Source organism: Vigna umbellata, chromosome 2 (genome assembly GCF_029865625.1).
Source record: "Vigna umbellata cultivar VRB3 chromosome 2, Vumbellata_1.0, whole genome shotgun sequence".
Classification (NCBI taxonomy): Eukaryota; Viridiplantae; Streptophyta; class Magnoliopsida; order Fabales; family Fabaceae; genus Vigna; species Vigna umbellata.
In genome coordinates this window covers 4,209,638-4,236,415 of record NC_142166.1, presented here as the reverse complement: position 1 = coordinate 4,236,415, position 26,778 = coordinate 4,209,638, and the positions used below count along the sequence as shown (strand labels likewise).

The 26,778-nt window shown below is 34.0% G+C and overlaps 3 long non-coding RNA genes and 1 pseudogene across 4 annotated transcripts; 2 read left to right on the top strand and 2 right to left on the bottom strand.

Moving 5' to 3' along the window:
* Positions 1 to 7,020: 7,020 nt before the first annotated feature.
* On the top strand, positions 7,021 to 7,814 carry LOC148203229 (uncharacterized). The gene is made up of 3 exons (XR_015784020.1): positions 7,021 to 7,099; positions 7,278 to 7,464; positions 7,551 to 7,814. It is a non-coding gene; the product is annotated as an uncharacterized LOC148203229 (long non-coding RNA).
* Positions 7,815 to 8,280: 466 nt separating this feature from the next.
* Positions 8,281 to 11,096, bottom strand: LOC148203228 (uncharacterized). Its single transcript, XR_015784157.1, has 5 exons — positions 10,856 to 11,096; positions 10,283 to 10,771; positions 10,066 to 10,125; positions 9,794 to 9,942; positions 8,281 to 8,497 (listed from the first exon to the last, which is right to left on the bottom strand). It is a non-coding gene; the product is annotated as an uncharacterized LOC148203228 (long non-coding RNA).
* A 7,102-nt stretch (positions 11,097 to 18,198) lies between these two features.
* On the top strand, positions 18,199 to 18,952 carry LOC148203227 (uncharacterized). The gene is made up of 2 exons (XR_015784019.1): positions 18,199 to 18,280; positions 18,401 to 18,952. It is a non-coding gene; the product is annotated as an uncharacterized LOC148203227 (long non-coding RNA).
* Positions 18,953 to 22,235: 3,283 nt separating this feature from the next.
* Positions 22,236 to 26,252, bottom strand: LOC148203226 (phosphoenolpyruvate carboxylase-like; annotated as a pseudogene). Its single transcript, XR_015784036.1, has 6 exons — positions 25,202 to 26,252; positions 25,005 to 25,087; positions 24,671 to 24,826; positions 24,412 to 24,531; positions 23,911 to 24,027; positions 22,236 to 23,781 (listed from the first exon to the last, which is right to left on the bottom strand). The product of XR_015784036.1 is annotated as a phosphoenolpyruvate carboxylase-like (transcript).
* Positions 26,253 to 26,778: the final 526 nt, after the last annotated feature.

The following is a 26,778-nucleotide window of genomic DNA, read 5'->3' as shown; positions in this document are numbered from 1 at the left end:
ATATTTTTGTCTACTAAAACCCGGTACACATTGCTAAAATGTACCAACTGAAAAACAGGCGTACGCGCGTTAGCAAACCCATATATATATATATATATATATATATATATATATATATATATATATATATATATATATAATATATATTATAACATTTTTTAAATTTACAATTAAGTAATGAATGATTATTTTACTTTTAATTATACTAATATTTCATTTAATATAAGAAAATTGAGTGAATAATTATAAAGATAATATAAAAATTGTTATATTTACTAAAAATATATTTTAAACATATGAAGGAAAATGTTTTTATTAAAAAATAAAATTAAATACATTGAATATTGAACATGTAGATAAGTTCTTTCACTCTACCAAAATGAATTTAATATTTAGTAAAAGAATAATTCCATCCTATATTTTATAATCTTAATTATAAATTTTAAGAAAATATTATTTGACATTTTTTATTACAACTTATTATATAACTGAAATTATATATATGAAATAAAACATCTGCATGAATTATATATAATATTTTTGTTATTTAATTAATAGAAAGACAAATTAATTCAAAGTGACATGTATAAATTCAAAGCATGAGTTTTTTTATGTGTAAGACTTGTCAATATTTATTTTCTTCATTTATGTTTATTTCCTTTAACTCTTTCTTTTGTCTATTATAATTTATTTTTATATTTATTTTAATCATATTATTTGAATATGAAAGTATTATAATTTTTTTTAAGTTATGTGTTGATCAAACCCATGCCAATTTAGCATCTACCTAACTTAATCTATTAGCATTCACCAACCGCAGCTGACATTAATGTTTTAATATCTACACTTTTAGTGTCTTTATCTATCAAAATGCAAAGTTGACCTTTTAACATAGAATTTTCTCAATTTGTGTTGGGTTTTGACTGGTCCTAATAATTTATTTTCTTCTAAACTAATTTACTTATATTTGTATATCATTCAAACACTTATCTTATATAGAATTTTTTTTAATCAAGAAGGGTGGCATCAAAACTTGTAGTTAAGCATCCAAGAAAACCCTCTCAATAGGGAAATCTCAAGTGTCAAGCACCAAATCAAGGGACATAATTGATAAAGAAATCAACCTATGAAGAAACCTTTACGGTTGAGCGCAAAAAGTGAGGTTGAGCACCGATCAAATTGTTTTTATTAAACACTAGTAAAAAATAAGGATTTTTACTCGTGCATTAGACATCGGTTTAGTTGTAACCGAAACAAAAAATGGTGCGGTGGCGTTTTTGTAATTATCATAAACGTATATGACTCGGTTTAAAATGAACCGATGCCTAAAACTGACGTGGTGGCATTTCTGTAATTATCAGAAACGTATATGCCTCGGTTCATAAGGAACCGATGCCTAAAATAGCTAAAAAATTTTATTTCATTTTTTTGAGAGGGTTTAGGCATCGGTTCTTTATAGAACCGAGGCTGTAGACCCTGCTGAAATTTTTTATTTTATTTTTTTGAGAGGGTTTAGGCAACGGTTCTTTATAGAACCGAGGCCGTAGACCCTACTGATATTTTTTATTTTTTTAGAGGGTTTAGGCATCGGTTCTTTATAGAACTGAGGCCGTAGACCCTTATTGCCTCGGTTAAAAAAGAACAGAGGTAATAACATCTGTTTAGGGTTAAATTTCGTGAACAGGCATGGTATTGCGCCGTTCCTCTTGTTTGTGGTGTTGCGCCACTCCTCTTGTTCTCCCATTTTCTTTCACGTTGCCAAGAGGGAGGCTTCCTTCCTCTTCTCTATTCCTTCCTCCTCTTGTTCCGATCCAATCTAGCCTAGGGTTCTTCGTCTCGCGCGGACAACCAACTTGGAGGGATCATTAATGGCGCGACGGGGGCGTAGCCGGTGCACAAGGGCGTAGTGGCCACTCTTCTTCTTCTTCTTTTTCTCTCCGTTTTGATTCGCAACGAAGGAGGAAGCCTCCTTCCCTCCCCTTTTCTGATTTCGAATGGGTTGTTTTCTGTTTGATTGGTTCTCTGCAGGTGGTGGTGGGAGCATGCTGTCCTTGTTCTTGTAGTGATTTGGAGGTTGCATCGTTGTCCTTGTTCTTGTAGTGATTTGGAGGTTGCATTTCAGTGGAGGTTGATGGATTGAGGCTAAGGACTAATGTCTAACCTAGCAAATCGCAAAAAAAAAACACAAAAAAAATGAAAAAACCCTTATACTGCCTCGGTTGGATTTGAACCGAGGCAAAAACACACACCTTTTTGCCTCGGTTCAGAATCTAGGCAAAAAGCCTACCCTTTTTACCTCGCCTGTATATGCCTCGGTTGTAGAACCGCTGCGTATAAGCGAAAATAACCATTGTCATTTCTCTGTATTGTACTAGTGAAAGCAAGGCTCTATATCTAATTTAGGCATCAAATTTTGATAACATTAAGCCCTTCTCTCTCAATGAACACTTAGAACATTTCTAAAGAGAAACATGGCAGGAGATCAACAACTCTTAGAGTTTTTCCATCAATATGAGTGGTTGATTTCTTTTTTGTAGGAGGTGGGATGTGATCGACTTGGATTCTCTATATTGTTTCTTCTTTAATGCCTGAATTGTGTTATGTTGTAATAGTTTGTGGTTTGATTTAATCTTTTTGTTTTATCTAACTAGTTTGGGTTGAATTCGAGACTAATCCTTAATTGTGATCTAGTCAAACCATCGCAATCTAGCTAGAGACTCCACATGGTCTAAAGGCTACGTTGGGTGAACAAGTCTTTCATACTAAAACAAGGATTCATTCAACCAGGAGCAAAGAAATCACACTTGATTTGAAATTTTTAGGTTCAACGTTGTAGAAATGGGCTTAGATTTACATTAAAATAGTACTTCTATAACTTTGAAACAAAATATATATTAAGCACAAAAGAATGGTATCAATATAATTGAAAAAAAGGAAATGAAATCCAATCTCATCACACATTTTAACTATTGTTTTACAAATCAGATTTTACTTACATCACTAGTACAATAAAGAGTAAAGGCACCGGTTATAAATATTTATAGGCCTCGGTCTACAACCGAGGCATTCGGGGGCGAAGTAAAAAGGTTAAGGTTTATGCTTCGGTTATGGATCGAGATAAAACGAAACAGAAATATGCCTCAGTTCTTAAATAACCGAGGCAATAGCGTGTGTGTTTTTTTTTTCAGACTTTCCTCGTTCATTCATGCCAACCAAACTCAAAATTTCCCATTTAGCTCAAGAATCTAACACAACCAAGAAAACCATAACAGAAATCAAACAAATCACAGTATTACAACAACCAATAATCAATGTCAAAAATTTGTCTACAGAAGCAGCAAACATCATGAACTCACCAATGTCCAAATTACAACCCACAAATTACAAATTACAATGAGAAAAAACTCAGATTCAGAAACTCAGATACAAAGATATGAAGATGGACTTAAGCTGAAGAAACTTAGAAGCAGAGATGAAGATGGTCTTAACAGGAGCATCTCCGACCACCAGAAGCATCTACGACCATGGGTTTCTTCCTCTTCGCACATGGGTTTCCGTGTTCTTCCCCCAACAGAAGCATCTCCGACCACCACCATCTCCCCCACAAAGGTTGTAGCATCCACCATTATTGACTTCCTGTGCTCCCCCTTCCGCGAATCCTCCGTCCAACGCCATAGATATGCCCTCCGCCCCTCCATGCGCGCAGATCTGCTCTTCACCCCTCCATGTGCCCAGATCTGCCCTCTGCCCTTCCATGCGCCCAGATCTGCCCTCCGTCACCGCTGCGTCGTCGTCGCCGTTGCGTTCTCGTCATCGCGTCGTGTCGCCGTTACGTTCTCGTCGTCGCGTCCTCGTCGCTGTGTCCTCGCCGTTGCGTCCTCGCTGCCGCCGCGTCCACCGTTGGTTCTCGTCGCCGCGTCCACCGTCGGTTCTCGTCGCCGCGTCCACCGTCGTCGCACATCGTAGGAGGAATATCGCGAGGCGGAGAAGAGGCAGAGAAGAGAGAAGAGGAGAGGTGCTTTGGGGAAATGAGCAGGGATGTGTCGATTTAAAGCCCAATATGCCTCGGGTGCATGCCAACCGAGGCCGATTTAGAGCCCAATATGCCTCGGGTCCTTGCCAACCGAGGCCGTATCTTTGCTACGTGAGGGTTATGCCTCGATTCACTCTGATAACCGAACCAGTATTACTTTTAGACACTGGTTGCTTAACAACCGAGGCATATAATGCTTTTAAAATTACAAGACTGCCACCGTGTTTTGATATGCTTTGGTTCAGTAAAAACTGAGTCATAATGTACGAGTTAAAAACGTCATTTTTTACTAGTGCATGTTCAATTAAATTCTCTTCATTAAAAGAAAAACACTTTTCCAAAAATCTAGAGGTAAATAATGGACAATCTTAACAAATTCATACGGATATACGAATTTGATTGATACTATAACACATCAATGCACTTGCTGGAAATAGGTTGTTAAGAAAGCCTCAACAACAATAGAGGAAGAAGAGGCAAGTTCAATCCCAACATCTTAATAAATGATAAGAGTCTAAAATACATAAAATTTCCATATAAATTTGACAATTATCATACTTTAATTAATAATATTTTGTAAGTAAACATTACATTTTAGGTTATAATTATAGGATGAGGTACTAAGAAGAAGAGAAATAGGAAATTGATGAATTTCTAATAATTTGCAGCAATTTCAAACAATTAAATATGATACAGCTGAGTCCTAAAATACGCAGCTCAGTGCCAATAAGATGGTCAAGGAAAGATCTAGAATGTAACTTTTGCAACTAAATCCTAAAAAAATGGTGTTCAACACTTAAGGCGATGCATGGTTGAGCCATAAGAAAATGATGCTTAACACTTAAGTCAATGCATGATTGAGCCATAAGAAAGTGATGCTCAACCAAAGAGCAAAGTTAGAAAAATACCCTTCATAAAAGGAAACCTCAGTAGCTGAGTGTAAAATTTGGGTTGAGCATCGTCCAAAAATTTTTATAAATAAAAGCATCATGTTTTCATTTTAGGCATTGAATGAAGGCTTAATGATATAATAGTAGAGTAGAAAGAGGTATGTGAGACTAGAGTGATGCTCTTATTGTAAATCCTATATGTTAATGTTGTTGGAATAGGATTGCAATATTAGTTGAAGTAGGTTAGATACAATCAATTCTAGTAATATGTACTCTTACTTCTCTATTATTTATCTATGCTCTCATTCAATTAATAGTTTGTGGTTTGATTTGTGTTTATTGATTGAATGACTTGATCACTCATTTTATTTCATTTGTTTGGATTAAGTTGGAAGACTGGTCTTAAATGATGGTTTCACTACAAAAAATATTAATATTACCCACAAATTTTTATCGACGGATAAATATTCGTCGATATATTTTAATTTCCGACGGAATTACCGATGATTTTTTTTATCTTTTTTACCGACGGTCATAAGCCTTCGATAAGGCCGTCGGTAAGTGACATGCACATTACCGACGGATTTACCGAAAGCTTTTGGCCGTCGGTAAAAAGAGTTGGAATTTTCCCGCCCATTATTTCGTTTGACGACATTACCGACAAATTTACTGAAGGCTTCTGACCGTTGATAAAAAAGCGGAAATTTTCCGGCCCCAATTTCGAATCCAGTGTCAATATATGTGGCAAACACTCATTTCTCCTTCTCATTTCTCTCCATCTCAGTGTAATACTTCTTCCTATCGCTGCTCTCCACCACCGCTGCTCTCCACCATCGTTGCTCTCCACCACCGCTACTCTCCACCACCGCTGCTCTGTTGCAATCCACCACTGTCCACTTTTCAGCCTTTCCGACAAGCTCAACTTTTCCGGCGAGCTCAACTTTTTCGGCGATCCATTGCAAATTTGATTTTTGCGATTAGGAACATTTCTCTTACAAATCATAGAATTGTAGAGAAACTCTCCATGATTCCCTATGATTTTAACTATTAAAAATAAATTGGTTGTTTAATTCTTTGGAAATTAGTTTATTACTGGCGTGATGTTTTTTTTGTGGTGGAGTTCATGAAAACGAAAAAAAAAATGACATAGAGGAAGGAAGGAAGAAGAAGAAGATGAACCATATTGCGGTAATTACCGACGAATTTAATGAAGGCCAGAAGCCTTCGATAATTATCGACGACTTTATCGAAGATCAAAAGCTTTCGATAATTATCGACGGTTGAAATATCCGTCGGTAAAGATTACCGACAACGTTTTTGACCGTCGGTAAACGACAATTACCGACGGATTTAATACATTACCGATGAATTAGGACCGTTAGTAATATCAATTATTCTTGTATTGTCTAATCAAATCTCACATTCTTGTTGGAGACTTCCTCATGATTTAAAAGGTGTGATGGATGTAAAAGTCCCGCTCTATAAAGTGCATATTCAATCAATCATGAATGGAGGAATTACACTGGTTCATAAATCCTTATATTCTAGACTGTAAAAATGGGTCTAGATTTATTTTACAGTACTTCTAAGACATTAAATGATTTGCAAATTAAATAAACAAGGTTTGTAATAGTAGCGTAGGAACAAGATGTGCTTGACAATTTGTCTTAATTGGAAAGGAATAATATATGAAATATTAATATTTATCGAGGAGGAAAAGAAACACGATAAATGCATTGTGAGAGTAGTTTACATCGTGTAGGAAGCGAGCTGCTGCATTTAATTGCAGTCTCTTACGAAATGCAATTGTAAATACACCAACAATTTAATCTTTTCTTTGAGTTCATATTCATTCATAAGCCAACGCGTTATGATTTCTGTAACTATTTCTTCAAACACTTCAAGTGCCCTTTTGTTTTCCTGAAACTCATTGGAAAAATAAGAAATTTCACGTACCAAGACTTTTAAACTCAGGAATATTTTGTTCCGTGTATGAATATCCAGTTCTGCAAAAGAGCCTCAATTTACTCTGAGTTACACAAGAAACTCCTTTATGCAATGGCTATAAAAAGTCGTAGAATGGGGTTACAAGAATCACCCAAAACAATACAGAATAGAATTTGTATTCATATTGTTTATTGATAATGAGTTCATCAAATAGTCGTTATTCCAACAAGTAAGGGTTACACAGATGAGTTCATCATCTTCATTTTCTATTTATTTTTTAAATATTTATAGTTCTAACTTGTTGAGAGAGTAAAACAATATTTCAATTAAAGGTGACCTTTAGTTTCTTTATATATATTAGTTATTTTTATATAAATGTTTGACACTTACTCTTAAAATGATGCAAGTGGGGAAGATACAGGAAACCTTTTGCTTGAGAATGGAGATCCTTCTAACAGAAATGGTGCTAGTAAAGGAAAAGGGAAAACAAATGCACCCAGCGCTGGAGAACTTCAGAAACCCGATCCAGAGACTAAAGAACCAAAGGGTTCTAGAATCAAAGCTCGAAATTAAACAATACCAAATCACAAACAGGTAACAATATTTCACCAAATTTTCTTAATTTGCAGCACCTGTTCCTTAGGAGTTACATCAGTTTTCTTTTTTAACTGTTTCTGCAGGTTTACTTTCAAGTGCTTATATGGAAAGAAAATATACAGCAACTTCAAGATTCAGTGTTCTTATTTCCAACTTCGTTTAGAGTATAGTGTTTACAAACTAATGTGACCTAAGAAATAAGTCTACGTTGTTATTAGTTAGTAAGTTATGATTTGGGATTCATATGTACGTCTTTATTTATATTTATATTTGTAATTGATAAAGTAGCATGTTATAATAAGATTAAAGTTAATTAATGAGATGTGGGTTGGTTGAATTTTTGTGGATATACGTTCTAAATATCACTACAAGAAAAAATTAAATTACATACAGCCAAAATCCGTATATAAGACCCAAAATCCGTATATAACACTTGATTACATACGACTTACATACGGACAAAAATCCGTATATAAAACTATCGTAGCTAAGTTATATACGGATATATCCGTATATAAGTTATATACGGATAAATCCGTATATAACTTATATACGGATAAATCTGTATGTAACTTATATACGGATAGATCCGTATATAATATCCGTATATAATATATCAAAAAAATAATTTTTTTACATACGGATGATCCGTATGTAACATACAATAGATAAAAAAAATTAATTGTAAAAGATAGAAAGCTTTAAAACAAAGAAACTTACAGATACAATATTATATAAGGTTATTGGTATTATTAGTTTCAACTTTCAACCGAATGTAAAGAATTTATAATATATAATTATGCTTAAAACAAATAATTAAAACATAAAAATTTTATTGAAAGACTCTATAAATAGAGTTCAAAACAAACCGGCCCTTGTACAATATAGAGTTGAATATTAACTAAACTATAATTTACACCTAAAATAGAATCAAGCTTTACTCAGAAAGAAACTCTGAAATAATTGCTGCTAGCTCTGCAAATGCTGCACAAAAAATTATTGGGTGGAAGACCTTCAAGCTTGATGGGATCTGAAATCAAAGGAGGGATAAGAAATGACATAACTATGGATTGCTGGTCATTGGAAACAAAACTAGTCAATACAATCTACAAAAATAAACACCACATTTAGAGGCCAAACAAGCACATAACATGGACTTAAAGATTACAAAATTATAAACAAAAAATACAAGAATTAATGTTTTCTTAAATTTTAAAAGTAAAAATATTTCCTAAAACATTTGAAAAAGGAAAGAAGAAGAGGACTTTACAGTGTGAAGTCAATCTTCCATTACGCTCTCGTGGCCATCAATGTTGCATTTAATTATTAGCAAGGATTACCTCAAATATCCAAGTAAATTATTATAAATAAGATAAAATTCAATTCTATCAAAGAATGCGGTTAGACTATGGAACCTGACATTATGATAGTGTAAGGGTCAAACAGAACAGTAGCTAACATATATGTATTTCGTGATTAGGAATGAAAGATTTCAAGGAGAAAGAGGCATCACTAACATGTCAAACTATATCTATGAGTAATATTTGTTCACTCACAAAGAGTTTTGTGACTAGGTTTTATTTATAAACTCTATCAATCACATGTCAAAAATCTATCAGTTTTTAATGAAATATTAAAAGAAAAAGTTGTATTAGATGAGAGAAACTTCTAAGTTTTAGGTGCTGATATATATTTTTACTTTAAACTAATTTAGTTCTTGAAACATAAAACGTGACATTTCGATAATCTTTCTGTTAAAGCTTGATCTTATCTTATACAAAAGTTCACCTGGCACGTTAAGTGTTCTTGTAGCATGTGTTTGGTTTGACTTTAAACTTGCATGTTTAAAAACATTCACGTTAGATGAATAGAAAAAAAAATAAAACCTACTTCAAACGCCATGTTTGGAACCACATGGGAGAAAAAAACACACAAAAACTATACTAAGATACAAATGGAAGCTCATGTACACTTACCATAGATACCAATAGTTACTTCATTGGAATTTAACAATCAAATGCATACAAACTTTTACAAGTGGCATATTCTTCGGACCTTAAGATAATACTTCTTCTACTTTTTATTTACAAATACCTACACTCATAGTGAGACATTACACTCTATTTGAACTATCACAAACTAATTAACATACCTTTGCTGGTTTCATAAAATGGACGATATATAATTTTAATTACTAAGAAAAAATCCTATTCAATTCACATTCCACAATCCATACCAGTAGTAGTTTAATAGTTTTATTCAATCAAATTGATTCATGTCATATAGATGAAGAAAATTATAAAATTAAAACGAGAAGGAAACTCACACATACAAATCCTTTACTGCAAAAGGAACTTGCTCTGTAAGCAGAAGAGGAATTATAGCTAGGTAGAAAGCAGAGGGTTGTCTACCACCAGTGTGTATTCTTTTATCTGAGAACTGGACTTTGAAACTATGAAGAAAGAAGGTAGATGTCTGCAAACGAAAAATATAGATGTATAAGGAAGATGAATATGACTTTAAGATTTCTACTTAGAATGTAAAGTTGGTCATTCATAGAATATATCTTATAATGTATCAAAAGACTAGTAAACTTACAAGAATAACAATTAATTTGGCATCAGGGCTCCACACGGCCTTCATGTTTTGTCCTTCACTCTGCAATGAATCAAAAGACTAGAAAACTATTTTACACTGTCAATGCATTATCATTAACTAATGTTTTAATTCACTAACATGTAACTTTAGTTAACAAGTTCATAATTAATTTATTAGAATAACAAAAACATGAAAATGAACAAAACTAGAAACGCACCTCACAAGGAAGTAAGGCTCGAGTATGATCACCCTCATAGCAATAGCCATAGTTTTCTTAAAAACCCCAAAAATCACGATGCATCTTGGATTTGGATACCTTGAGTGCTAGATAACAAGCCTCATCACTTGTTTTAACATCCCTCATAAAAACTTCAACAGCATTAACCTGTAGAGGTTAAGAATAAATACGATGAAGAAAGCCCACAAGCAGCACCGATCGAGAGCTGATAAACCTGCATTCAGAAATATGAAAAAACGCACGTCAAAGACGAGTGAGTGAAAATAGATGGAGAAAGATAATCTGTTGTGCTACCTCTCTTTCGTTGTACATTGGGACTTGAACCAGAACCATGGGATAGGTAGAGATTCCCAGCTCAACGTCCTTCTTCAGAGGCTCCCATTTGTAACACTTCTCAGGTCTTCTACCGAAAAGCTTCACCATGAAAATGGCAAGGCTCCCATATATGCGAATCACTTCGCACACCAACTTTGTGCCCAACAGAAAAGAAAAAGAGGATTAGGGTTTTTGCAATTCAAAAATTTAGCTCAAACAGAATTAAACATCACTTACCAATTAACTATGGTACCAATGACGCACAATGATGGTTCGAATGAGGGAAAATTAGGGTTCCAGTGCGCGACCTACGAAAGCTCAACGAGAGAGAACCAAGGCTCCACTAAAAGGGAAGAAGGGATTGACGAGAGAGAACCACGGCCAGAACACTGATTCAGTGAGGGTTGCAGTGAAAGAGAAAGAAGAATAGGTTCGGTAGTGGAATTGAAGGAGGCTGAGTGGCTCGACACTTTCTCCAAATGAGAAATGATTGCAACGCGAGTGAGGAAGAAGAAAATAGGGTTCGCGACCTTTAAGATGTACATCTTAAATAACTTAACTTTTTTTTTAATTAATTATATATCCGTATAAAAGATCAGTATATAATATATTTGTATATAATATCCGTATATAGATTATTCATTACATATGGATCTAAATCCGTATATAATAATCCGTATGTAAAACGCAATTTTCTTGTATCTTCATATATATAGATCATTAATGGAGCTATATATTAATAACCTGATTCTCTTGCAATTCAACATGTTATTTTAATTATGTTACTGTGGTTCGGTGCCAAATTTTTAAACAAAAAAAAATCCAACAACGAAACAGTGACATCTTTGGTAAATTTATTACACCATAGAAGGATTCCTTACTCGAGGATAATGAACTCCTTTGCGAACTACTCACAAAGTGTGTTCAAAGAAGAAGGAGAAGAAGACTTAAAAAAGGAAACATCTCATTGTAGACTTCAATCCCAGTTTACCCTAATTTATTTGCTTCTTTATTTACTATGTAATCACTTCTAAATACTATGACATTCGTTCAAATTTCTCTTGCAGTAAAAAGGCTTGATTATTGCTATTAGTTGTAAAAAAATCCATTGCCTTCCTTTTTTATGTATTAAGCAATATGTACTCAATGATTCGAGTATTTTTCTTTGTTTTTCTGCAATATCTATTAAACTCGAGTGAGAGCTATTGAGTTTTTGTTTTCCTTTTATTTTTGAAGATTTTATTTTTCGGTGCATCGTAAACTAAATAAGAAACATATGCACCGGACCACCATTCACTTCAACAGACACTCTTAACATTTCTTTATAATAATGAATTTTCGTAAAATGAAATAGAAGTAGTTTTCGAAGCAAAGCATGGTGCATGGTGTTTGCGGAATCCCAGTAGTTTTCGAAGCAAAGCATGGTGATTTACCATAACATTTGTGTGTGAAAACACAGCCTGGGTCGTCATTATAAGGTAGCTTGAGAAAGAAGCACAAGTTGAATGTTGAATGAGAGCAACAGTCAAAGATATGAAAAGAGATGTTGTGAGTTCTATTATGTTCGCATTTTCTCTCACCGTAACAATATGAATCAATATTATAATAAATAAACAATCCGCGTCTTTACCACATGTTTTGCCTCATAATCTAGCATATTGTTTTTACAATATACTTATTTATTTTATGTGATTTATTTATTTAACTAAATTTAGAGATTAAATAAATGTATTTTATAAAAATATAAATACAACTATACTGTTAGCATTGAATTAAGTTTTATAACAGGGATTAGTGTTGGGTTTTTTTTATCCATTTTGAGGTATGAATTCATATAAAATAATGCGACATCACTATTTGTTTTTTATTGGGTTTTTACCAAAGTCTCATATAAATAATCTATGTCTTTATCAGATGCCTTCCTTAGTAACTCTAGCGTATTACTTTTACAATATTGTTCTGGTAAAAGGTTGAAATGTCCTAACAAGAGCCTCTTCTTGTTACCTTCTACTTCTTCTTACTGGGACAAGGGTATGTTGTTGGTGCAAAATCAACGACAAATATACCACTTGAAGTGTAATAAGTGATAAATATTATTCTCTTTCAAGAAACTTATATAATACTCGACAACTCTTGCATTTAATAACTCAATTAGATCATCACAAAGTTTATAAAAACACAAAAAAAAAACTATTTTTTATATTTTCATTAAACAATTGATGTGCAAGAAAATATAATATAGATTATTTAAAATTTGTTGAGACTAGATTCCATCCACTTCTTTCTCGTTGTAGTAAAAATCATCTCAATTCCATATTCATGTCAAAATCAAATTTTAAGCATATTCAAATCTTACGCCTAGTGACTTTGAGTCTATGATAACTAATCAATTTTCAATTCTTTAAATTCTCAAAAGGCAACCATGTATTAAGTTCAAGAGTCTAAGCTTACTAATAAATATGGTTCTATTCTTATGTTCAAGCTCTATTAGGTATTCAATTTGAGTTCTAGATTCAAGTTATAGACACACATATATAGTATCTTAAATATATTAATTATATATATATATATATATATATATATATATATATATATATATATATATATATAGGGTTTGCTAATGCGTGTACGCCTGTTTTTCAGTTGGTACAATATGTATCGGGTTTTAGTAGACAAAAATATCCTTATATATCATGAATTCTAAATTTTAAGGTTAAGAGTATTTTAATAATTTTCATTCTCAAAACTAAAAAAAAAAACCCAAAACCCTTACTCACCTGTTCCTCTCAACCCTTTCTTTTTCATCTCTCTCACTCCAACCTTTTCTTTGTCATGTCTTATTGTAGCCCTAATTGAAAAAATCATAAACACTTGCGTTTAAATAATTTGTCTTTGTAAAGAGTTGAGTCATTGACATATTCACCTTCAAGCAAAGGTTCATTCAAGATCTCTTCAATTTCACCATCTTCACTAATCTCTCTAATAATTTCATGATCTGCATATGTTGAATCATCATCTCTATAAAAAGCCTTCCAGACCAATTACCAATTCCTTCGGATGTCATTATGCTTGTGGAAATTAGATTTATCTTACAGTACTTCTAAGACATTAAATGATTTGCAAATTAAATAAACAAGGTTTGTAATAGTAGCGTTGGAACAAGATGTGCTTGACAATTTGTCTTAATTGGAAAGGAATAATATATGAAATATTAATATTTATCGAGGAGGAAAAGAAACACGATAAATGCATTGTGAGAGTAGTTTACATCGTGTAGGAAGCGAGCTGCTGCATTTAATTGCAGTCTCTTACGAAATGCAATTGTAAATACACCAACATATTCATTCATAAGCCAACGCGGATGATTTCCGTAACTATTTCTTCAAACACTTCAAGTGCCCTTTTGTTTTCCTGAAACTCATTGGAAAAATAACAAATTTCACGTACCAAGACTTAAAGTCAGGAATATTTTGTTTCTTGTGTATGAATATCCGGTGCAAAAGAGCCTCAATTTACTTTTCAGCGTTTCTGACAAGCTCAACTTTTCCGGCGAGCTCAACTTTTCCGGCGATCCATTGCAAATTTGATTTTTGCGATTAGGAACATTTATCTTACAAATCTGAGAATTGTAGAGAAACTCTCCATGTTTCCCTATGATTTTAACTATTGAAAATAAATTGGTTGTTTGATTCTTTGGAAATTAGTTTGTTACTGGCGTGATGCTTTTTTTGTGGCGGAGTTCATGAAAACGAAAAAAAAATACCTATTTTTTTTAAAAGGCTTGATTATTGCTATTAGTTGTACAAAGGTTTAATACCTATTTTGCTCCCTCGATTTGTAGGTTCTGTTCAAAGTTGTCCTCCCTTTTTTTTAAAGTTCACTAACATCCTATTTTTTGCAAAAATAGTTTAAGTGGATCTTTTTGCTTACGGCGTTAAAAAACTAACGACAAAGTTGTTCTGCTGGCCAAAATTAGATGACTTGTCCAATTAGTTGACAAGTTCAGCCAATAAGAGAGTGTCACGTGACAGTCCTCTTTCCACTCAAAAGCTTTATCACACTTCTTCATCTTCATCATTAGCCAATCATACTAAAATTCAGTTGCCAAGAAACAAAAAAAACAAAGTGAGGGAGAAAAACCTGCAGAGGGTGAAGACCAGCTTTGAGTTCATGAGATTGTTGTTTTTCGATTTCTTTGCTGCTTGAATCAAGTGTCGACGTTAACTGAGAAGAAGAATCTAATTTTTGATGAGCGTATTCGGGATTATTGACGTTGTTGTTCTCTGATTCCTTCTTCTCCGCTGTGAAATCCATAATCACGCGCCAAACCCTAATCCCCTTTTCCTCTCTTCCCAAACCCTAATCCCTAATTGCACATTGCTTCAAAAATAATTTAACGTACTTTTATTTATGTTTATATTCAATGTTGTTTTACTGGGATAAAAAACCTCACTATCTTCCAATCTTAGTGTTTCACCGTTGCCGTAAACCAAGATCGTTGTCACCCCGTACGCCTCTGCTCTCTCCGCTACTGCACCGCGCCCCATATCCCTGCCCTTCCCGCACTCAAAACAAACAAACAGTTTAGAAATACACTGCAGGGAGGGGCGAAAAATCCCTCCGAGGGCTCCAGTAGCTTGAAATCAATGTCTTCTAATGGGTTGACGTTGTTGAAGAAGAAGGTGTCGATGTCATAGGAGGGTTTGCATTTGGCGTAGAGGATGGAGGGGTGGTGTTAGGATTTGACAAAGAGGAGGGAGATAGTGTGCAGCGGCGAAGGGAGGAGAGAGTAGCGGAAAGAGGAAAAAACCGAGAATGCCACGTAATAATAAACTGTACTGCTAATTCAGGTTTCGCCAGGTAAGCAACTCTGCCGTTAATCTTTCTAACACCGTAAGCAAAAAGGACTAACGTGCACCGTTTTTGCGAAAAGTAGGATGTTAGTGAACTTTTTGAAAAAAAGGAGGACAACTTTGAACAAATCCTACAAATCGAGGGACCAAAATAGGTATTAAACCTTGTAAAAAAATCCATTGCCTTCCTTTTTTATGTATTAAGGAATATGTACTCAATGATTTGAGTATTTTTCTTCGTTTTTCTGCAATATCTAAATAAACTCGAGTGAGCTATTGAGTTTTTGTTTTTCTTTTATGTTTGAAGATTTTATTTTTCGGTGCATTGTAAACTAAATAAGAAACATATAACTTTTCTTTATAATAATGAATTTTAGTAAAATGAAATAGAAGGAGTGTTCCATTTATTTTTCTTGTACGAAGAAGACGGTGCATGGTGTTTGCGGAATCCCAGTAGTTTTCGAAGCAAAGCATGGTGATTTACCATAACATTTGTGTGTGAAAACACAGCCTGGGTCGTCATTAAGGTAGCTTGAGAAAGAAGTAGAGTTAAGGTTTTTGGAACAGTAGCTTGCAAGTTGAATGTTGAATGAGAGGAACCGTCAAAGATATGAAATGAGGTGTTGTGAGTTCTATTGTATGTTCCCATTTTCTCTCACCGTAACAATATGAATCAATATTATAATAAATAAACAATCCGCGTCTTTACCACATGTCTTGCCTCATAATCTAGCATATTGTTTTTACAATATACTTATTTATTTTATGTGATTTATTTATTTAACTAAATTTAGAGATTAAATAAATGTATTTTATAAAAATATAAATACAACTATACTGTTATAGACGAAAAGAAAAGCTAGCATTGAATTAAGTTTTATAACAGGGATTAGTGTTGGGTTTTTTTTTTATCCATTTTGAGGTATGAATTCATATAAAATAATGCGACATCACTATTTGTTTTTTATTGGGTTTTTACCAAAGTCTCATATAAATAATCTATGTCTTTATCATATGCCTTCCTTAGTAACTCTAGCGTATTACTTTTACAATATTGTTCTGGTAAAAGGTTGAAATGTCCTACCGAGAGCCTCTTCTCTCTTTGTTACCTTCCACTTCTTCTTAGTGAGACAAGGGTACGTTGTTGGTGCAAAATCAACGGCAAATATATCAGTCGTAGTGTAATAAGTGATAAATATTATTTTTTTCTCAAAAAATTTATATAATACTCGATAACTCATGCATTTAATAACTAAATTAGATCATCACAAAGTTTATAAAAACACACACAAAAAAACTATTTTTTATATTTTCATTAAACAATTGATGTGCAAGAAAATATAACATAAATTATTTAAAATTTGTTGAGACTAGAATTCATCCACTTCTTTCTCATTGCATTAAAAATCATCTCAATTCCATATTCATGTCAAAATCAAATTGTAACCATCGCCTAGTGACTTAATTCTTATTACATCCACTTTCTAATATAGAAAAACTTATCAAAGTATTAGAAAGTGAGTTTAAAGCCTAACTCAACTCCACAAAACCAGTTTATAAGGCAAGGTTTGCACCCACTTATAAACTAAGAATTGACCTTATCTCTAGTCGGTATGAGACTTCCAACACCCCCCCTTCATGCCGAGGTATAGACATCTCGTGTCGTGCGTGATAGTGAAAATTGGGTGGTCCGATAACGATCTGATTGCGAGTGGAATATAAGAATAGAATACCCACCTAGAACTCGCTAGGATAGGCTCTAACCTGGCTCTGATACCATATTAGAAAGTGGGTTTAAAACCTAACTCAACTCCACAAAATCGGCTTATATGATAAGGTTTGCACCTACTTATAAACTAAAAATTGGTCTTATTTCTAGTCGGCGTGAGACTTCCAACACGAAGGAACAAAATATTTTTTTACAAATTAATATTAAGAAAAAATTTAAAAATAGTTAAGGTCAATATCTTTAAGGAAATTAGTTCAAAATATCAAATGAATGGAATATTATTGTGTCGTATTTTTGTATCCCTAAATGAATGGAATATTAAAATTTACAAAAGGGTTTACAAACCCGACAAATACACTGTTGGAGAGTAACCAGGTGCTGCATTTATTGCAGTCTCCCTATGAAATGCAAGTGTAAATATACCAATAATTTAATCTTTTCTTTCAGTTCACATTCATTCATAAGCCAACAAGTCATAATTTCTATAACTATTTCTTAAAACACTTCATAGGCCCTTTCTTCTTCCTGAAATTCAATGGAAAAATCAGTTAAATATGAGCAATTTATCATACAACATTTACTCATCATATTGATTTAAAATCAAATTAAAGCAAAACGAGTTAGTAGAAAACATTGTCTGAGATTAAGAAAAAAAAACACAAGTCGTTCGTCCTCTATTTTTTTAAACAACAAATATAGAAAATGTTTTATTTGTATTCATACATTACAATGAAATCTCTTACACAAACAATATAATATAATGAAATATAATATAATGAAACTATGATATATATGAGAACATCAGAAATTTCACCTCAATTTAAGTTATCAATACTTAAACCAGGAATTCAAAATTTCAAAGTTGGATTACTTGGTTTCGTGTGATTATGAAAATCCAGTTCTGCAAAAGAGCCTTAATTTACTGTGAGTTACACAGGACATTCCTTTATGCAATATCAGTTTGGCTATAAAATGAAGTAGAATGGGTTAAAGGAATCACATCCAAAACAACACAGAATAGAATTTGTATTCATATTGTTCATTAAGAATGAGTTCGTCAACCGATCGCTATGCCACCAGGTAATATAATGAGTTCATCACCTTCATTTCTTTTTTAAATATTCAATATTCATAATTTTAGTTAGTTTTGTCCTCTATGATTTTCTTCAAACTTTGAGACTATTCTGGAAATGATACAAGAGAGCATGAAAGCTCAGACCAACATTTGACTACGGGAAAGTCTTCAACAAAAAAGGGTTCTAACAAAGACACAGAGAAATCAAAGGAATTCACGGGATCTTATGTGGGCGGAAAGACAAGTTCTGAAGGAAAAAAGGGTTCAAGAAGCAACGTTGAAAGTAAACAATACCAAATCACAAACGTTGAAAGCAACGTTGAAAGTAAACGTTGAAAGTTCCTTTGCACTTACATCAGTATTTCTTTTTTTCTTTTTTAATTGTTTTTGCAGGATTACTGGCAAGTACTTATAGAAGGAAAATATGCAGCAACAAATTATAAAAATTCAATGTTATCGTTTCCAACTTGTTTAGAGTATGTAGTTTGCAAACTAAATTCAGCTAAACAATAATTCTATATTATTCTTGTTAATAAGTTATTACAATTTGGAATTCACATGTACGTTTATTTATTATTTACTCAAATTTGTATTTATATTGGTTTACCAACAATGTAGCAAGTTGTAATCAAATTCAAAGTTAATAATGAGATGTGGGTTAGTTCTGTTTTGTTAAAGTACATTTTAAATTTTTAAGCACAAAATAAAGTTATAAAAACAAATCCAATATTAAGGAAACAGTGGTGATTTGCCATAAAATTTGTGCGTGAAAACGTATAGCTTGGCCCCAGACCTGAATCATGAGCTCTGCGTTTACGGATTTGCTTTTGGTACCATTCCAAAAGACTTTTTATAAATGAAAGTATCTTATGTGTATATAAATTCATGTTCATCTTTTATTTTATCCAATTTGGGACTTTGTTTGTACCCAACATTCTGATGTCAATATTTATACACAATTAGGGAATTTCTTTTTGGTACACACAAGTGAGTTATTGAGTTTTTAGTTTTATTATACTTTTCAACGATCTTATTTTTTGGTCCATCCTAAACTAAATGGGAAGCATACGTAGACACGACTACCATGCATTTCAAGAAATTCTTGCCGAGCACTAGTACAGGTGAAGGAAATGGCCTCGGTTGTTTTTGGTCATAGGCCTCGGTTGAGAAACCGAGGTATATCCAGACGAGGTAAAAAGTCTTCCTCTTATGCCTCGGTTGTAAACCGAGTTAGTATCTTGTCTTATACTGTCTCAGTTGAAACATGAACCGAGGCAGTAAAGTGGTTTTTTTTTTTCCCACACCTTGTGGAGCATGAGGAAGCAGAAGTGCGTCCAGAGACCAGAGAGAGTGGTTACACAAGCAGAAGTGCGTCCAGAGACCAAAGAACCTCTTCTCATTATTCAGTGCTTCCTGCAGGATCTCCAAAGCTTCCATGGCTTCCTCCGTGGTGCCTTCTCTCGCCCTTTCTCATCACTCCAGCATGCATTCCAATTGCAGGCAAAATTTACAAAAATAAAATTGAATGATGAGTTTTGAAACTGAAGGCAGAGAACCCAAAAACGCAGAAGCCCTCGCTGCCAAAAACGAAACCCTTGCTGCCAACGAAACCCTCGCCGCGCCACTGCCGCCGCACCATCAGCTCGCCCTTGTCGGTCCATCGTCGCGCCTTTGGTTTTCCATCACCTCGCCGTTCGGTTCATACCCTACGAAGGCGAGATCCACCGCCAGCCGCCGGCCGTCACCAACGAAGCCTGAGTCGCGCCTCCTAAAGTGTCGCCAAGCCCCAAATCGAAACCCTAAATCGAAGCCGCGGACAAGGACCGTCACGCCGTGGACAACCTCCCACCTCCACGAACACGGACCGTCACGCCGTGGAGATCAAGTCGCGGCGGCCGCCCCTACCTACGATAAATCGCGTTTGAACCTGAAAAGAAACAAGGGAAGAAGAGATCTCGCCGCCACCTTGCTCTGACCTCGCCACGACCTCACCATGCCTCGCCGCCACCTCGCCATGCCTCGCCATGCCTCGCCGCCAACGTTAAGTTGCTTCTGGATTTCGCATGGATGGATAAGCAAGGGGAAAGCGAATTTGGATGCGTGCTCTGGATGTTGCAAGTGAGGGAGTAGTAGAGGATACCCCTTTTTGCATTTCGGAAGGTTTATGCCTCGGGTCAGAGGACCGAGGTATTTGGAACGTTTATGCCTCGGTTGGGTTAGAGGACCGAGGTAGTAAAAAATTAACCAGTTTTAGGTGGGACGTGGCAGAACATCAGGTCTCGATTTTATTTTTAACCGATTTAATTTGGTTTTTATGCTTCGGTTTTTTTACAACCGAGGCATATAAGTTTGTCGAAATTACGAAAATGCCACCACTTCTACATATGCTTCGGTTTTCTAAAAATCGAGACGTATGACCCGTGTTCTTATCCCTATTTTGTACTAGTGGAGGGACATCTAGCTTGCTTGTTGAATGAAAGAAGCAGTCAAATATTTGAAATGAGGGGTTGTGTGAGTTGTATTGTATTTTCCCTCATTTTCTCATAACGTAACAACGTTAATCAATATTATAATAAATTGCATCAGCGCTTATCACACGCCTTTCCTCAGAACAACAAGGTCAAAAGGCCTTTATTTCGGTAGTTGAAAGTTGATACTATTGGGCCTGAATTTGGAAGCCCAGCCCACTTCATTTTATCTTTCCTTTTTCTCTGTTTGTCTTTTCTCCTTTATGTTTTTTGAACGTTGCTACTGAGAGTGTTAGGGATTTCTCAACTTTCAATTCACTGTGCTTTCTTTCTCCTTTAGGTGTACATCTTCTGCACCTCATCTTCTTTCTTCTTCTTTATCAATGCTTTGTGCTTTATGATAAGTCTGAAAAAGAATTGTTTTTATACTTATAAATGAACTCAATCTTGTAATTATTCATGTTGTTCATCATTGAAAAGTTGTAATAGGTAGTAGATTGTTATGTAAAATATTGTACAGGAAATGGTGTATTATTTAGACTCTGTCAGCCAATTTTCGCAAAGCAAAAGCCAAAATTCGCACTGCCAGAAGAAGAAAATTCGCATAGCGCACAAGTACCTATGCGATGAGCGAATAACATCAGTTAAAGTACAGCAGTTAAGAAAATTCGCATAGCGCACCAGTACATGTGCACTGAGCGAATTAATGAAATTAAGTGGCTTTAAAAGACGTGACAGAAAGACAGAAACATTCTCTTCTAACCGAAGTTCCGGACAAAAGAAAGAAACGAAAACATCTCAGGAACTTCCGAAGACTACTTCAAGGCATCAAGACACATTGTTACAAGGGATTGCTTCAAATGTGTACATTTTAGATGACAAGAAGTAGTTAAATTTCTCTTTCGTTGGAATTGGATGTAATGAACTCGTTGGATGTAATGAACGTAGATAGAGCACTTAAGTGATTTGGGATCTAGATATAGACTCAATAACTATCATTCTTAATATCAAACTTAATGCGTTTGAATGAAGTAATCACTACAAGAAAAATCATAATTACATACGGTCAAAATCCGTATATAAAAATGTATTATATACGGATTACATACGGATAAAAATTCGTATATAAAATAAGTGTAGCTAAATTACATAGGATATATCCGTATATAAATTATATACGAAAAAATTCGTATATAAAATTTGTATGTAACTTACATACGAAAAATCCATATATAATATCTGTATGTAACCTACATACGAAAAGAATCCGTATGTAATTATTTATTTCCAAAAAAAAATTAAAAATTATTTATATACTATCATAAAATTTACACATTAAAAAAATGTTTAAATAACTAATTTAATATAAAATATCTTTTTATAACATTAGTATCTTTATACTTGAAACCAAAGTGGAACTAAAAAAAATCCACTGTCAAATATATAACTTATTCAAATTTTAGATTTATAACGTGTAACTAAATTTTTCAACTAACTCGAAATCATAACCTATTATATTCTAACATTAAATTTCAACTTTACAGTATGTCAAGCCATTATGGGCTACACCGTTAAAACCAAAATAAAATTATAAAAACTAATTCCAACTATTTATTTACAAAACAAGATTCCCTGTCATATCTAAGATATCCTTACGCTTAGAGCTCGCTCCTTGGCTTGTCTTATCTGACCATCCATGTTTTGAAGCAAATGAGACAGATCAACATTACTTGCAAAGCAATCAAAAGTAATCAAGGAAAATTTAGAGCCAATACCAAACACTATGGACAAACACAACAATAATTTTCGAAAGTATTTAAGTGAAAATAGTTTTGAAAAATAGAAAGAGAGTTTTAAAAACTATATAAAGGAGATAATATGACAGGTTTTGTAGCACATTCGATGAGACTAGTCAAAATCTGTCTTGCAGATTCACTATCGACATCCATGTGAACTCCACTGTAAATTTCTTTAAGCTCATTCTGCCTCTTAAACACCAAATTTTCATCTTACTAGCTTTGACAACATTTAAGAACCCTTTTAAGAAATGTTTATCCATCCCATGAAAGGTTAAAAAAAACTAAATAAGAATGAAGATATTCCTGCATAAATGGCCTTTCCAAGATAATAAATCATATTAAACATTTCATGGTTAATTAGGAAGGAAGCAAGATGAACATATAATTTAACCAATGAAATGCTACCTATTTAGATGGATTAATACTCTTAAATGATGGTAACAACAATGGTCGATGTTAATCATATCATTTCCATAACTCCTTAAAAAGGTGCTGCAAAGGATTTCATATTGAAATTAGAACACTAGTGTCAACATTGTGGATATTGTAATATTAAAATTTGTGGTAAGAATGCATTTCAACAAAAATAACTTTAAACATAAAGTTCATATTAAAAGGAAATTAATGGGGTACATTTGCAATAAGCCAGTTGTATTTCCTATGTCTGTAGATTGCACATTAATGGATATAAAAACTAAAATAAAAATTAAAAATTCTCAGCAAAAATTACTTTGGTTTACATAAAATTGTTTCAAAAGCACATATTTAAGAACTGCTAATTTTTAAAATTATAAAAAGTCATTTAAGATTTTTGTTAATGTAAATTATAGGTTTACAAAAAATATAAACATGCAACAAATAAAGGAAAGCATAAAACATCGGTGGACAGGATTATGATATCCAACTTAAGAAGCTCCATAAACACTTCAGAGAAGCTCCAACAATTAGCTTATTTAATACTTCATAATTTCTTCTAAAAAATATACTACTTTTTTTTTAACTTTTATGTATAGTGTTTCTTCTTATAAGGAGAAGAAAATTAGAAATAAGTTAGGCCAAAAACTATCTTAATCCCAAAGCTTGTCACAGCTTACTTAGAAATTGTTTGGGTTCTTGATCCCGAGGTATCAGAATTTTCAAACTATCTGAGAACTTTGCTTAACAATGAAACGTGCACATGTGACTGCCAAATTGTGAGATAACATCAACAAGGCCACCATAGCCTCCAATTGCCATAACCTAAAATGAGTTTCTCAGTAATGCAACTATATAGCACATAAAGTAGAGAGTAACAAGGAGTCCGTCAGCATGTTTGAGCAGACAACTGGTACTAAACACAATTAGCAATGATTTTGAAACAGAACATACCCCTATAGGATGTAAGCAGATAGAAAAAGATGACGAAGGAGCACACTGTATTTGTGAAAGGATTGTGCCATTCATGTCAAAGTGATTGAGCAGAGGATTTGTACCAACTGTCAAAATCTGAAAGTAAAATACAAACAATTAACAAGAGTTAGCAGAGCTACAATTTTCATGAGAGTTACTGATATTATAAGAACAACAAATGAGTTAATCAATATTCAGATAAGGGTTTACATATTTGTTTGCATATATAAATGAATAAGAATCAATTACCCTAGTTTGATGTGATCTCTTCCTCTTAAGTATTGCAATATTAAAATCAAAACAATGATTGCTTGATGAAAATAAATAGGAATTAGTAAACAACTCTTTGTCATTGAGCAAAAAATTCATGATTTAATTAATCCTCTATTAGAAAAAGACACAAGAAAGGTGGGACCAAAACCAAATTGATGGATACAATAAACTTGATTGATGGAGAAATAAATGTAGCATCTAGCCAACCTGTTGTCAATTATCGTGATGAGATCCTGCCATGAACACAAGCAGTTAAAATTGATTCAAGGACAAAAGGAAGAGCTGCCAGCACTTCCCATGCAAGAAGGATAGGTCTTTGAAAAGCATCTTCACCAGAATTTATGAGAGAGTTACATCCATTACTACTAGTAGGTGACGAAGAATTGCTTGATGAAACTCCAACCTTGGTTATTTTCTGATAAATCATGCTTAAAATCATATTAAAAAATCATGCTTAAAATCATACCAGATTGCTTGATGAAATCTGGAAACACCATTCCAAATTGTTTCATGGAAGTAGCTCATCCCTGGTTTCATGGAAGTAGCTCATCCCTGGTCTCATATCATCTTGTGGTCTTAGGGGGGTCCTCTTGATTTCATCTGTACGGAAGGCAGCTTGAATCTGCACAACATAGACAAAAGTAACAAAAGAAAATTGTCAACAATGTCATTGACTCAACGAAGCCTTTGTTTCTTTTCACCTTGAACATTTCTTCTTCTGCAGAATAAACTCCAAACAAAGGCGTGGTTAATGCAGTTTGCTAAACCAACGAAGATAATCCTAGTGTTTTGATATTTACCTCCCTTAGCAAGGCATCATCAAGCTCCTGCTTATCATCAGGAGTTATGTCTTTGGCATAAAATTTAGACAGAATTCCTTATCCTACAATGCAAATCAAAACCAGAAAGCTCAATTTTGGTGTCCTGAACCAACTTAAACAAAGAAAGTATAAAATTGAATAATGAAGCTGAAAAACACTATACTTTTGTAACAAACCTTGCGTGCTTTTGATGCAAAGATCTACGAATTGATTGAGTAGGATGAGTAGTAAGAACCAGATCAACAGTCTGGTTTTTCAGTGCATCAAAAACTTCCTGAGGAGACTTCTTTAAGCCAAATACAAGTTTCTTGAGAGTTTCTTCAATGTTTGATTCTGTAGTTGCATTGTTCTCATCTGCAAAATCTCCTTTCTTCACCTTGTTCCTTCGATGACGAGAAATCTGGACCTCCTCAGCCAAGTTGGCCAAGTTAAGCATGCGGGAAAAGGACATGGCAACAACAATAGAGTCCCCTGCATCCAAACTAGTTATCATATTTCCAAGTTCTTCCAGTTTCCAGCTGAAATTTCGTACACTTCTTGAACCTGCACAAAAACATTTACATAAATGTCGAAGAGAAGAGAAAGAACATAAATTCCGGAATATTTTCTGATAAATCACTATAGCCTTCTCCATCGAATCCACCGATTACATCCTCATTTTGGCACCATTTCACCGATTCAGCCGTTGAATTTTCCTTTTCCACCGAACACGCGACCTAATTCGCATTTCTCACCGAACAATCTTCCTATTTTTCACTCCTCTCCGAACCCTTTCCGCTCCTGGAGTATTATCACGAACATAGGGTGGATGAAGGTACTCTCTCAGTGTCGAACTACGACTCCGAAACGAACGATGAAGGTGATTGCTTCATCAACGAAGGACAACGACATTGCTGCGTTATTATGCGACGACAGTTCGAGAAAGAAAGGGGGAAGAAGCAAGGGTTCGAGAGAGGGACAGCGATAGTGAAGAGGGCTCGGGAAAGGGACAGCGAGGCGAAGAGGGCTTGAGAGAGGGACAATGAGAGCAAAGAGGGCTCCAAAGAGAGATGTGAAATCGCGAGGGTTCGAGAGAGAGATCAAATAGGGTTCGAGGGATAGAGAGAAGATCGAGGGTTTTGAGAAGAATAGGGTTCGAGGGAGAGAGAAAAGCTAGAGGGTTTTGAGAAGAATAGGCTTCGAGGTTCGCTTCACGTTGGCTTCATTCTAATCAGAATTTTTTTAACTAAATTATTTTCCCAGTGCGTACGTAACATTGGTAGCTAACAACGTGGATATAGTTACATACAAATAATTAGAATTATATACGTATCTATCGTTAGATAACTTTCCTGTTACCATGCGCCAACATTATATAAGACTTTTATATACGAATTTGTTGTATGTAGAAATTCGTATATAATATCCGTATATAATTTTTTGTTCAAAATTCATATATAATATCCGTATGTAATATGTATATTATATACGGATTATAATTCGTATATAATAATCCGTATGTAATAGCCATATTTCTTGTAGTGAATGAAATATTGAACAGAGTTTTATATTCATATGATTTATGAAACCCAATTCCAACGAAGTTTCTTTTAAATATAAATTTCTTGCACACCAACTGTTTGATAAAATACCAAAAATAGTTTCTTGTGTTGTTTTGTGCATTTTGATGTCTAATTGAGTTATAAAAGGAAGAATTGTCATGTGTTGCACAAGTCCCTTATGAGACGATACTTTTACTTATTCACTGTATTAC